Below are 10785 nucleotides of genomic sequence, written 5' to 3' on the forward strand. Positions count from 1 at the left end.
GCCTTTGAGTTTGGGTTCTGGGGTGGCATGGTCATGGGTGTGATGATTTCAAAGTGTGAGATGTGAGGTTTGCAAGTTTGGCCTTGATTTGATGTGGGCCAGAGAGTGTGACCATGGGGTGGCATGTTCAGATTTGGGGTTTCTGGCCTTTGAGTTTGGGTTCTGGGGTGGCTTGGTCATGGCTGTGATGTTTTCAAAGTGTGGGCATCGATTTTTGCAAGTTTGGCCTTGATTTGATGTGGGCCAGAGAGTGTGACCATGGGGTGGCATGTTCAGATTTGGGGTTTCTGGCCTTTGAGTTTGGGTTCTGGGGTGGCTTGGTCATGGCTGTGATGTTTTCAAAGTGTGGGCATCGATTTTTGCAAGTTTGGCCTTGATTTGATGTGGGCCAGAGAGTGTGACCATGGGGTGGCATGTTCAGATTTGGGGTTTCTGGCCTTTGAGTTTGGGTTCTGGGGTGGTTTGGTCATGGCTGTGATGTTTTCAAAGTGTGGGCATCGATTTTTGCAAGTTTGGCCTTGATTTGATGTGGGCCAGAGAGTGTGACCATGGGGTGGCATGTTCAGATTTGGGGTTTCTGGCCTTTGAGTTTGGGTTCTGGGGTGGTTTGGTCATGGCTGTGATGTTTTCAAAGTGTGGGCATCGATTTTTGCAAGTTTGGCCTTGATTTGATGTGGGCCAGAGAGTGTGACCATGGGGTGGCATGTTCAGATTTGGGGTTTCTGGCCTTTGAGTTTGGGTTCTGGGGTGGCTTGGTCATGGCTGTGATGTTTTCAAAGTGTGGGCATCGATTTTTGCAAGTTTGGCCTTGATTTGATGTGGGCCAGAGAGTGTGACCATGGGGTGGCATGTTCAGATTTGGGGTTTCTGGCCTTTGAGTTTGGGTTCTGGGGTGGCTTGGTCATGGCTGTGATGTTTTCAAAGTGTGGGCATCGATTTTTGCAAGTTTGGCCTTGATTTGATGTGGGCCAGAGAGTGTGACCATGGGGTGGCATGTTCAGATTTGGGGTTTCTGGCCTTTGAGTTTGGGTTCTGGGGTGGCTTGGTCATGGCTGTGATGTTTTCAAAGTGTGGGCATCGATTTTTGCAAGTTTGGCCTTGATTTGATGTGGGCCAGAGAGTGTGACCATGGGGTGGCATGTTCAGATTTGGGGTTTCTGGCCTTTGAGTTTGGGTTCTGGGGTGGCTTGGTCATGGCTGTGATGTTTTCAAAGTGTGGGCATCGATTTTTGCAAGTTTGGCCTTGATTTGATGTGGGCCAGAGAGTGTGACCATGGGGTGGCATGTTCAGATTTGGGGTTTCTGGCCTTTGAGTTTGGGTTCTGGGGTGGCTTGGTCATGGCTGTGATGTTTTCAAAGTGTGGGCATCGATTTTTGCAAGTTTGGCCTTGATTTGATGTGGGCCAGAGAGTGTGACCATGGGGTGGCATGTTCAGATTTGGGGTTTCTGGCCTTTGAGTTTGGGTTCTGGGGTGGTTTGGTCATGGCTGTGATGTTTTCAAAGTGTGGGCATCGATTTTTGCAAGTTTGGCCTTGATTTGATGTGGGCCAGAGAGTGTGACCATGGGGTGGCATGTTCAGATTTGGGGTTTCTGGCCTTTGAGTTTGGGTTCTGGGGTGGCATGGTCATGGGTGTGATGATTTCAAAGTGTGAGATGTGAGGTTTGCAAGTTTGGCCTTGATTTGATGTGGGCCAGAGAGTGTGACCATGGGGTGGCATGTTCAGATTTGGGGTTTCTGGCCTTTGAGTTTGGGTTCTGGGGTGGCTTGGTCATGGCTGTGATGTTTTCAAAGTGTGGGCATCGATTTTTGCAAGTTTGGCCTTGATTTGATGTGGGCCAGAGAGTGTGACCATGGGGTGGCATGTTCAGATTTGGGGTTTCTGGCCTTTGAGTTTGGGTTCTGGGGTGGCTTGGTCATGGCTGTGATGTTTTCAAAGTGTGGGCATCGATTTTTGCAAGTTTGGCCTTGATTTGATGTGGGCCAGAGAGTGTGACCATGGGGTGGCATGTTCAGATTTGGGGTTTCTGGCCTTTGAGTTTGGGTTCTGGGGTGGCTTGGTCATGGCTGTGATGTTTTCAAAGTGTGGGCATCGATTTTTGCAAGTTTGGCCTTGATTTGATGTGGGCCAGAGAGTGTGACCATGGGGTGGCATGTTCAGATTTGGGGTTTCTGGCCTTTGAGTTTGGGTTCTGGGGTGGCTTGGTCATGGCTGTGATGTTTTCAAAGTGTGGGCATCGATTTTTGCAAGTTTGGCCTTGATTTGATGTGGGCCAGAGAGTGTGACCATGGGGTGGCATGTTCAGATTTGGGGTTTCTGGCCTTTGAGTTTGGGTTCTGGGGTGGTTTGGTCATGGCTGTGATGTTTTCAAAGTGTGGGCATCGATTTTTGCAAGTTTGGCCTTGATTTGATGTGGGCCAGAGAGTGTGACCATGGGGTGGCATGTTCAGATTTGGGGTTTCTGGCCTTTGAGTTTGGGTTCTGGGGTGGCATGGTCATGGGTGTGATGATTTCAAAGTGTGAGATGTGAGGTTTGCAAGTTTGGCCTTGATTTGATGTGGGCCAGAGAGTGTGACCATGGGGTGGCATGTTCAGATTTGGGGTTTCTGGCCTTTGAGTTTGGGTTCTGGGGTGGCTTGGTCATGGCTGTGATGTTTTCAAAGTGTGGGCATCGATTTTTGCAAGTTTGGCCTTGATTTGATGTGGGCCAGAGAGTGTGACCATGGGGTGGCATGTTCAGATTTGGGGTTTCTGGCCTTTGAGTTTGGGTTCTGGGGTGGTTTGGTCATGGCTGTGATGTTTTCAAAGTGTGGGCATCGATTTTTGCAAGTTTGGCCTTGATTTGATGTGGGCCAGAGAGTGTGACCATGGGGTGGCATGTTCAGATTTGGGGTTTCTGGCCTTTGAGTTTGGGTTCTGGGGTGGTTTGGTCATGGCTGTGATGTTTTCAAAGTGTGGGCATCGATTTTTGCAAGTTTGGCCTTGATTTGATGTGGGCCAGAGAGTGTGACCATGGGGTGGCATGTTCAGATTTGGGGTTTCTGGCCTTTGAGTTTGGGTTCTGGGGTGGTTTGGTCATGGCTGTGATGTTTTCAAAGTGTGGGCATCGATTTTTGCAAGTTTGGCCTTGATTTGATGTGGGCCAGAGAGTGTGACCATGGGGTGGCATGTTCAGATTTGGGGTTTCTGGCCTTTGAGTTTGGGTTCTGGGGTGGCTTGGTCATGGCTGTGATGTTTTCAAAGTGTGGGCATCGATTTTTGCAAGTTTGGCCTTGATTTGATGTGGGCCAGAGAGTGTGACCATGGGGTGGCATGTTCAGATTTGGGGTTTCTGGCCTTTGAGTTTGGGTTCTGGGGTGGCTTGGTCATGGCTGTGATGTTTTCAAAGTGTGGGCATCGATTTTTGCAAGTTTGGCCTTGATTTGATGTGGGCCAGAGAGTGTGACCATGGGGTGGCATGTTCAGATTTGGGGTTTCTGGCCTTTGAGTTTGGGTTCTGGGGTGGCTTGGTCATGGCTTTGATGTTTTCAAAGTGTGGGCATCGATTTTTGCAAGTTTGGCCTTGATTTGATGTGGGCCAGAGAGTGTGACCATGGGGTGGCATGTTCAGATTTGGGGTTTCTGGCCTTTGAGTTTGGGTTCTGGGGTGGCTTGGTCATGGCTGTGATGTTTTCAAAGTGTGGGCATCGATTTTTGCAAGTTTGGCCTTGATTTGATGTGGGCCAGAGAGTGTGACCATGGGGTGGCATGTTCAGATTTGGGGTTTCTGGCCTTTGAGTTTGGGTTCTGGGGTGGTTTGGTCATGGCTGTGATGTTTTCAAAGTGTGGGCATCGATTTTTGCAAGTTTGGCCTTGATTTGATGTGGGCCAGAGAGTGTGACCATGGGGTGGCATGTTCAGATTTGGGGTGCTTTGGTCATGGGTGTGATGATTTGAGAGCTCATCCTCCTCCTCCTGCCTGACTCTGAGATGCCAGAACCATCAAAGAGAGAAAAAAACTTTTTTTCTTTATCCTTTAGAAAGTTTAGAATGGACCTGCCAGTCATTGTTAAGATCATTAGAAAGTTTAGAATGGACCTGCCAGTCATTGTTAAGATCATTAGAAAGTTTAGAATGGACCTGCCAGTCATTGTTAAGATCATTAGAAAGTTTAGAATGGACCTGCCAGTCATTGTTAAGCTCTTTAGTGCCTCAGGCAACTTTGTATTACATTGTATTGTAGGGTACTTAGCTTAATAGGCCTCTATTGTGACTTTGTTTTGACTTGCAGGTTCAGTCTGAGGTCATGGAACGCATTAGTTATTTTCAATGGGAAAAGCGCTTCGGGTTACGAAATTTTCGGCTTACGAAAGGAATAGCGGAACGAATTAATTTCGTAACCCGGGGTACCAGTGTAATTTTAATCCCTTTGCTTTGTTTTGAATTTGTACTGTATTAAATTTATTGTTAGCCATCCTGAGTCCCTATATTGGGAGAAAAGATTTCTGTATATAAATAAACTAAATAAACTGGAGCTCCCTTGAGGATCCATGGGTTTCTTGGTGTAAATAGCCCTTCACGAATAGAGACAGAGACTGAATGAGTCTGTCCATAATTGCTAGGGGTCATTTTTGGCACCTGGGTTGTATCTCCATTGCCCAAACCTAGCACTTTGACACCATGAAACTTCCAGGACTCTGTCCAACAGAATCCTGGGATTTCATCTTTCAGGCACTTAGAATTATATAGCAACTCTCATGAAGGACTGCACTGGGGCTCTCTACCAAGCATCTAAGCACCCCATTCCCAGGTTTCTGTAGGATGGATCCACAGCCGGTAACATGGCACCAAACTGGTACAATTGGATAATATGTATAGGACTTTGGTTGCCTACTTTCTGGTGTCCCTCCATCTCTCTTATAGGGTTGTGAATTCAGGTCCTGAGGTTTGTGAGCTAAAACCTAGGACCTGGGGCAGGGCCTCTAGCGATCTCATTCAGCCTAATGCCTAAATTACAAACCACAGATGCTCACAGTTTGTCATTCAAATCTACTCAATATACTTTCCTGTGTAGAAATGAAAAGAGACATTTTTAAAGGTCTGTTCCCAGATCAAGGGGAAATGAGAGAAATAATCATTCTCACTTGCTTGGAGAGACAGAATAAAAAGCGTGAAGTCGAACGCTTTCATGGCCGGCTTCCATAGCTTTTTGTGGGTTTTTCAGGCTATGTGGCCATGTTCTAGAAGAGTTTCTTCCTGACGTTTCGTCAGCATCTGTGGCTGGAATCTCTGAAGATGCCAGACAGAGATGCTGGCGAAACGTCAGGAAGAAACTCTTCTAGAACATGGCCACATAGTCCCAAAAATCCACAAAAAACTAAGGATAAAAAGCATTTCATTTAGCCTCCTTCTTTCTAGCCAGATGGCGAATGCAGAGTATAGTAGTGAGCCCTTGTACCACCACAACTGAGAGAAAGCAAGAAACTAAACCAATCCATAGACCCCTGCAATTTATCTAGTTGTAGAAACCAATGAACTAAGCCTCGCAAATTATATTAAGCTACTGCTCTCACATCTGATCTGGATGTTTGCACAGAGCCCTTTCCTCTTTCCTGGAATTGGGCTCCCTCCAAAATGGAGAAGAGGCAGCCTCATCTCCTGTCTGAAGATCATGCATGAAAACTGGAAGCTCAGTGCCAGGCCCTGCTGTATCGTATCTTTACTGCCACGTGTAAAAAGGGCAAGGAAAAAGACCTGTTACAGGAGAAGAAAGCAAATAAAACCTGATCCTTTCTGGTCCAGGTTTTGGTCCTGGGCAAAAGAAGGGAAACCAGGATTTGACTTGGGAGTGAGCGAATGTTGTGTGGCCTGCCCTGCCTGCCCTGGGGCCTCCCTGGGGACCAAATCCATCACCTTCTCTTCCCCCTCAGTCAGCATTCTTACAAAGGAACCAAATTTAGGGGTCTCCCAAAGGCATCTTGAGGCACCCACCTTTCCTTTCCTTTCCTGCCAAGGAAACCCAGAAGGAGCCCTTCTTCCTAAGCAGCCAAGGACCAAACCCACCAGCCTTATAGAACCCTATTCAGGCTCCAAGCCAAACGCTAACAATGGTCCAAGTTCAGGGCTGCTTTATTTGTCTGGCTGAATGCTAGGGAATTCTGGGAACTGTAGTTTTGTGAGATATTTAGCCTTCTCTGTCAGACAACTCAGATGCCATAATAAACTAAAATTCCCAGGATTCCTGTGTACTGAACTAGGGCGGTTAAAGTGGTTTATTTCTGCAAACTGGATTATTTCTGCAATGTGTTTTTGACCTCTGTTACTATTTGAGCGTCCACAAGGCTCTGTGGGTTTAAAGGAAAGATTAATCATCATCATCATCATCATCATCATCATCATCATCATCATCTCTGCAGTGTTTTTGAACCAGATCTGAGAGAGCCCTGCAGCCTGGATCTGCCCAAATCCCAAATATTGCCCTCTCAGGAAAGCCTGGAGATATTAACCTTTAAGGACCAGAGCTCCTCAAAGGCTGACTTTCCCAATCTCTCCTGAGAGACCCTCCTGGACCTAGAGCAGCCTCAAAGAAAGGGGTCCCATTGAATGGGGGGCCCAGGTCTTTCTGAGTCTGTGGGTCCAGAGTAAGAGGAGTGTTTTCCAGGACCCTCTTCCTAACCTCACAAGGCATCTCTTAGCATTTGCCCAACACTGCTCTTGAACATGCAAAGATCAGGCAAGCAAGATCTGCTTTGCTGTTTGCAAAAAAAAGATGGAAAAACAATGGGCCCTTGGTATCCTTTGGGATTTGGTTTGGATAGCAAAATCCATGGGTGCTCAAGTCCCATTATATAAAATGGGTGACCTTGGGTAAGTCACACTCTCTCAGCCTCAGAGGAAGACCAATGGCCAACTGGAAGGCATACAACACACACACACACATACACACATCTACATGATGGAAATGGCATTCATTCTGGGCCATGAAACCCACTGCAGGGGAACCTTGGGCAGCAGACAATCTCTCTGCCTCAGAGGAAGACAAAGGGCAACGTGAAAGGCAAACCTGAAGGCAAGGAAACCCTGGGAATAGGGTCACTAGACACGAATTCAAGGCACGCAGCACACCCCCAGCCCCCAAGGCACACTCTCTCAGCCTCAAAGGATGGCAATGGCAAAGCCCCTTTGACAAAACCTACAAAGAGACTCCTGTGACAGTGTTGCCTTAGGATCCCCAGGAATGAAATGAAGGCACACAATTCTCTCCCCAAAGTCTGGGAGGAAAAGGAGGAGGAAGGCTTAGAGGAAGGTCCTGAGGAGGAGGAGGAGGAGGAAGGCTTAGAGGAAGAGGAGGAGGAGGAAGGCTTAGAGGAAGGTCCTGAGGTGGAGGAGGAGGAGAAGGAAGGAGGAGGAGGAAGGCTTAGAGGAAGCGCTGGAGGAGGAAGAAGGCTTAGAGGAAGAGGAAAAGGAGGAGGAAGGCTTAGAGGAAGGGAGTGAGGTGGAGGAGGAGGAGTAAGGCTTAGTGGAAGGGCCTGAGGAGGAGGGGGAGGAGGAGGAGGAGGAGGAAGGCTTAGAGGAAGGTCCTGTAGGAGGAAGAGGAGGAGGAGGAGAAAGAGGAAGGGCTTATAGGAAGGGCCTGAGGAAGAGGAAGAGGAAGGCTTAGAGGAAGGGAGCGAGGTGGAGGAGGAAGGCTTAGAGGAAGAGGAGCAGGAGGAAGGCTTAGAGGAAGGGCCTGAGGAGGAGGAGGAGGAGGAGGAGGAGGAAGAGGAAGGGCTTACAGGAAGGGCCTGAAGAAGAGGAGGAGGAAAAGGAGGAAGGCTTAGAAGAAGGACCTGAGGAGGAGGAGGAGGAGGAGGAGGAGGAGAAAGGCTTCAAGGAAGGGCCTGAGGAGGAGGAGGAGCAGAGAGACCTCTGGAGGATTCTGCAGAGGAAGAATAAGAAGAAGGGGCTCCTGAGCATACGCAGAGGCCTCTGGGGGAGAAGCCCCAGGGAGAAATCTCCTGGTTGTAACTTAATATTACTATTATTAGTACTAGCATTAGTATTATGAAATTTTATTTATTTATAAAGACATGGAAAGACGTATTTATAAAGAGTATCTCAGTGAGTCTCTATATTATAGCATCAGGAAAGATTTTAGGTGTTGTTAAGGTTTGGAAATGCTGTTCGGGGTCCCTTCTGACTTTGGAGCCCTTTCATCCTCCATTTTGGGTTCCCTGAAGGCCTCAAATTGCCAACTGCCAAGCACTGAGGCAGAAGAAGCCATTTTGTGTTCTGGAGGCCATTTTGTCCTTCTTGTGACTCTGGGGAATAATGTTCCAGAACCTTCTCTGAGTCTCAGTTGAACAGAGGCTTCTCTTTCTCTCCTGAGGCTCCAGAGTCAGAAGGAGGCCAGGCTCCTTGGGCCAAAAGGAAGGAAGTGTGTCTTTTGTGTCTCTTCTCTGAGAGGGTTTTCTTATTACAAAGCTCTGCTCCTTCTGGGGAACATGGGTTTTAAAAGGGATCAGAAATGGGGAGGAGAGTTTTCATACAAGCCTTATTCTTATTCCTCACAAACATTGGGCTTTGGCTTCTAAGAGGAGGCTAGTCCCCCAAAAAGGCCAAAAGTGGCTCCTTTGGGAGGTTTTAAAAGTCTCCCCAGATGATGCGCTCATTTCACATCTAGCTACAGGGACATAGCCAGGGTCCTCTCCAATTCCCCATCCCCTGACCCCCCTCCACTCTCACAAGGCATGGAGTGTCAGGACCATGGTGAACAGGTCTGAGGAAATGACAGGCATGTGGCCACTAGATGGAGCTGTTGTGGAAGTCATTGACAGCTCTAGTGGCAGTTAGATGTCTCAGCATTTAAACAGAGCATCATTGGAATGTTGATGCAACTGTCAACTGTCATTCTCAACTGTCACTGAGGAAGAGTCAGACAGTGTGTGCCTCAGAGTGGGTTGTTACTGGTGTGGATGGTGGAGGGTGTCGATGTATATAGTGTTGTACACAGTGGGACGTCTTATATGCATAAGAGACTCATCTGAGAGAAGATTACAGTGTCTCTTTGCTCACTGAGAAAGCGACAGGTGTTTCTTCAGCTCACAAGCTACTGACTACAGTCAAGGTGCAGAATCTGGCACCATACGTTAATGTGTTACTTCACGTGCTGCGTAACATAGCAATGTCAAAAGCATTTTAACATGGAGTATCTGTTGTGTAGGGGAGCTGCAGTGAATCTATGCTAGGTCCAGGGGGCTTTGTTTGGTGCAGAGGGAGGAAGGGGATGCCCACCTCTGCATCGGCCCAAAGGAGGCATATGTCACCTGCGTATCTCACTAGCAGCATGCTGTTCTCTGTGTCTTTGAGTGATGCAGTGTTTCTTGACAAATCAAGCCTAACCCTAGTCTCTTTTCTCAGGAACTTCATCTCGGTCTCCTTCTACACAGCTTTGGGGCATATTTTGCTGGAAGAGACCGAAGTGCAAGGGTACCAGGACCCCCCCCCCTTGCCCACCTAATGGCCAACACAGAGGCCAAGCAGAGGGATTTGGGCTCCAAGAGAAAGAGGCTGTCGAAGTACAACTCTTTGGTGAGTCACCATCCTGACTATTAATTTCATTTGTGTCACTACTGGGCCAACTCATGAAACCAAGTGGAGAACATATTGTCTCAGTTTGGCAGAGAAAGTCCTGGTTAATCCTCTGTCACCCCATTTTTTCAGGGGCTTTCAAAAATGTCCCGGTTTCCCTCTCCTCCTACCACTTTCCCTCTTCTCCTCAGCTCTCTTGGGTTGCTGAAAAATGACTTCCAAGGAGTTTGCACCCCATCAACCCAAAAGGGGAGAGAGGAAAGGAGAAAAGTTGCCAGGGTCTTCCCTTGCCAGGAGGCTGAGGCAAAAACAAAGTGCTGTGCCCTTCCTAGTTTGTGTGATCTTCCTCATAAACAACTTTGGCCATCCTCACCACCTTCTGGTGCTGCTTGTCCACATGTGCCTTGCTTTTCCTGTCTGTGAAATGTTGGGGGATATGAGAGGCCATCTCTGGATCTAAATTGGGGGTGGGCCCAGTAGCCCTCAAGTCCAGAGTGCTCCCCAGAACTGTTTTTTAAAAATGACATTTGCCTCTGAAATGTGGCAAGAAATGGCTAAATGCACCATAATTCGTTTGTGGTAAAATGTACTATATATTTTGGGATAGTCAGTATCCTAATCCATCCTCAATATCCCAGCCATGGCCTAAATTATACTGTTTATTATATTGTATATTATGTTGAAAATATCTGAGACAAACTGGATCTCAAAGGCAATAGTTTTTTTGCATATGTATGATGGGTATGATGGGCACAAACGGGACAAAGTCTTTAATGACGGTCTATTGAGGAATCCTTTCATTAATAACTGGCTAACTGTGAAAAATGTTTTACATTGGACTTTCTCTTTGGGTTTCCCCACAGGAGGCTTTTTTAGGCCAATGGGGAAAAGATCAGAAATGGATAAGGTACAGAGACATATTAACTCATGATAATGAAGGAAATGTTATATTAAGGTTAAAGGAAGAAATCATAACTAAAATAGGCCATATGAATTGGTTGAATTATATTCAACTTAAAGAAGGAATCATAGAATTGTAGAGTTGGAAGAGACGACAAGGGCCATCAAGTCCAACCCCCTGCCATGCAGGAAATCACAATCAAAGCATGCCCAACAGTATGCCAAGCAATCTTGTAGCACCTTGAAACCAGCTAAAAGCAAGAGATTGGCAACATGAACCTTCATGGCCTTGTGCCCAATTCATCATGCGCATGATAGACCTTGTCACAATAGGT

This window comes from Sceloporus occidentalis, unplaced genomic scaffold (genome assembly GCF_023333645.1).
Source record: "Sceloporus occidentalis isolate IW3139 unplaced genomic scaffold, rSceOcc1.0.p SCAF_39, whole genome shotgun sequence".
NCBI lineage: Eukaryota > Metazoa > Chordata > Lepidosauria > Squamata > Phrynosomatidae > Sceloporus > Sceloporus occidentalis.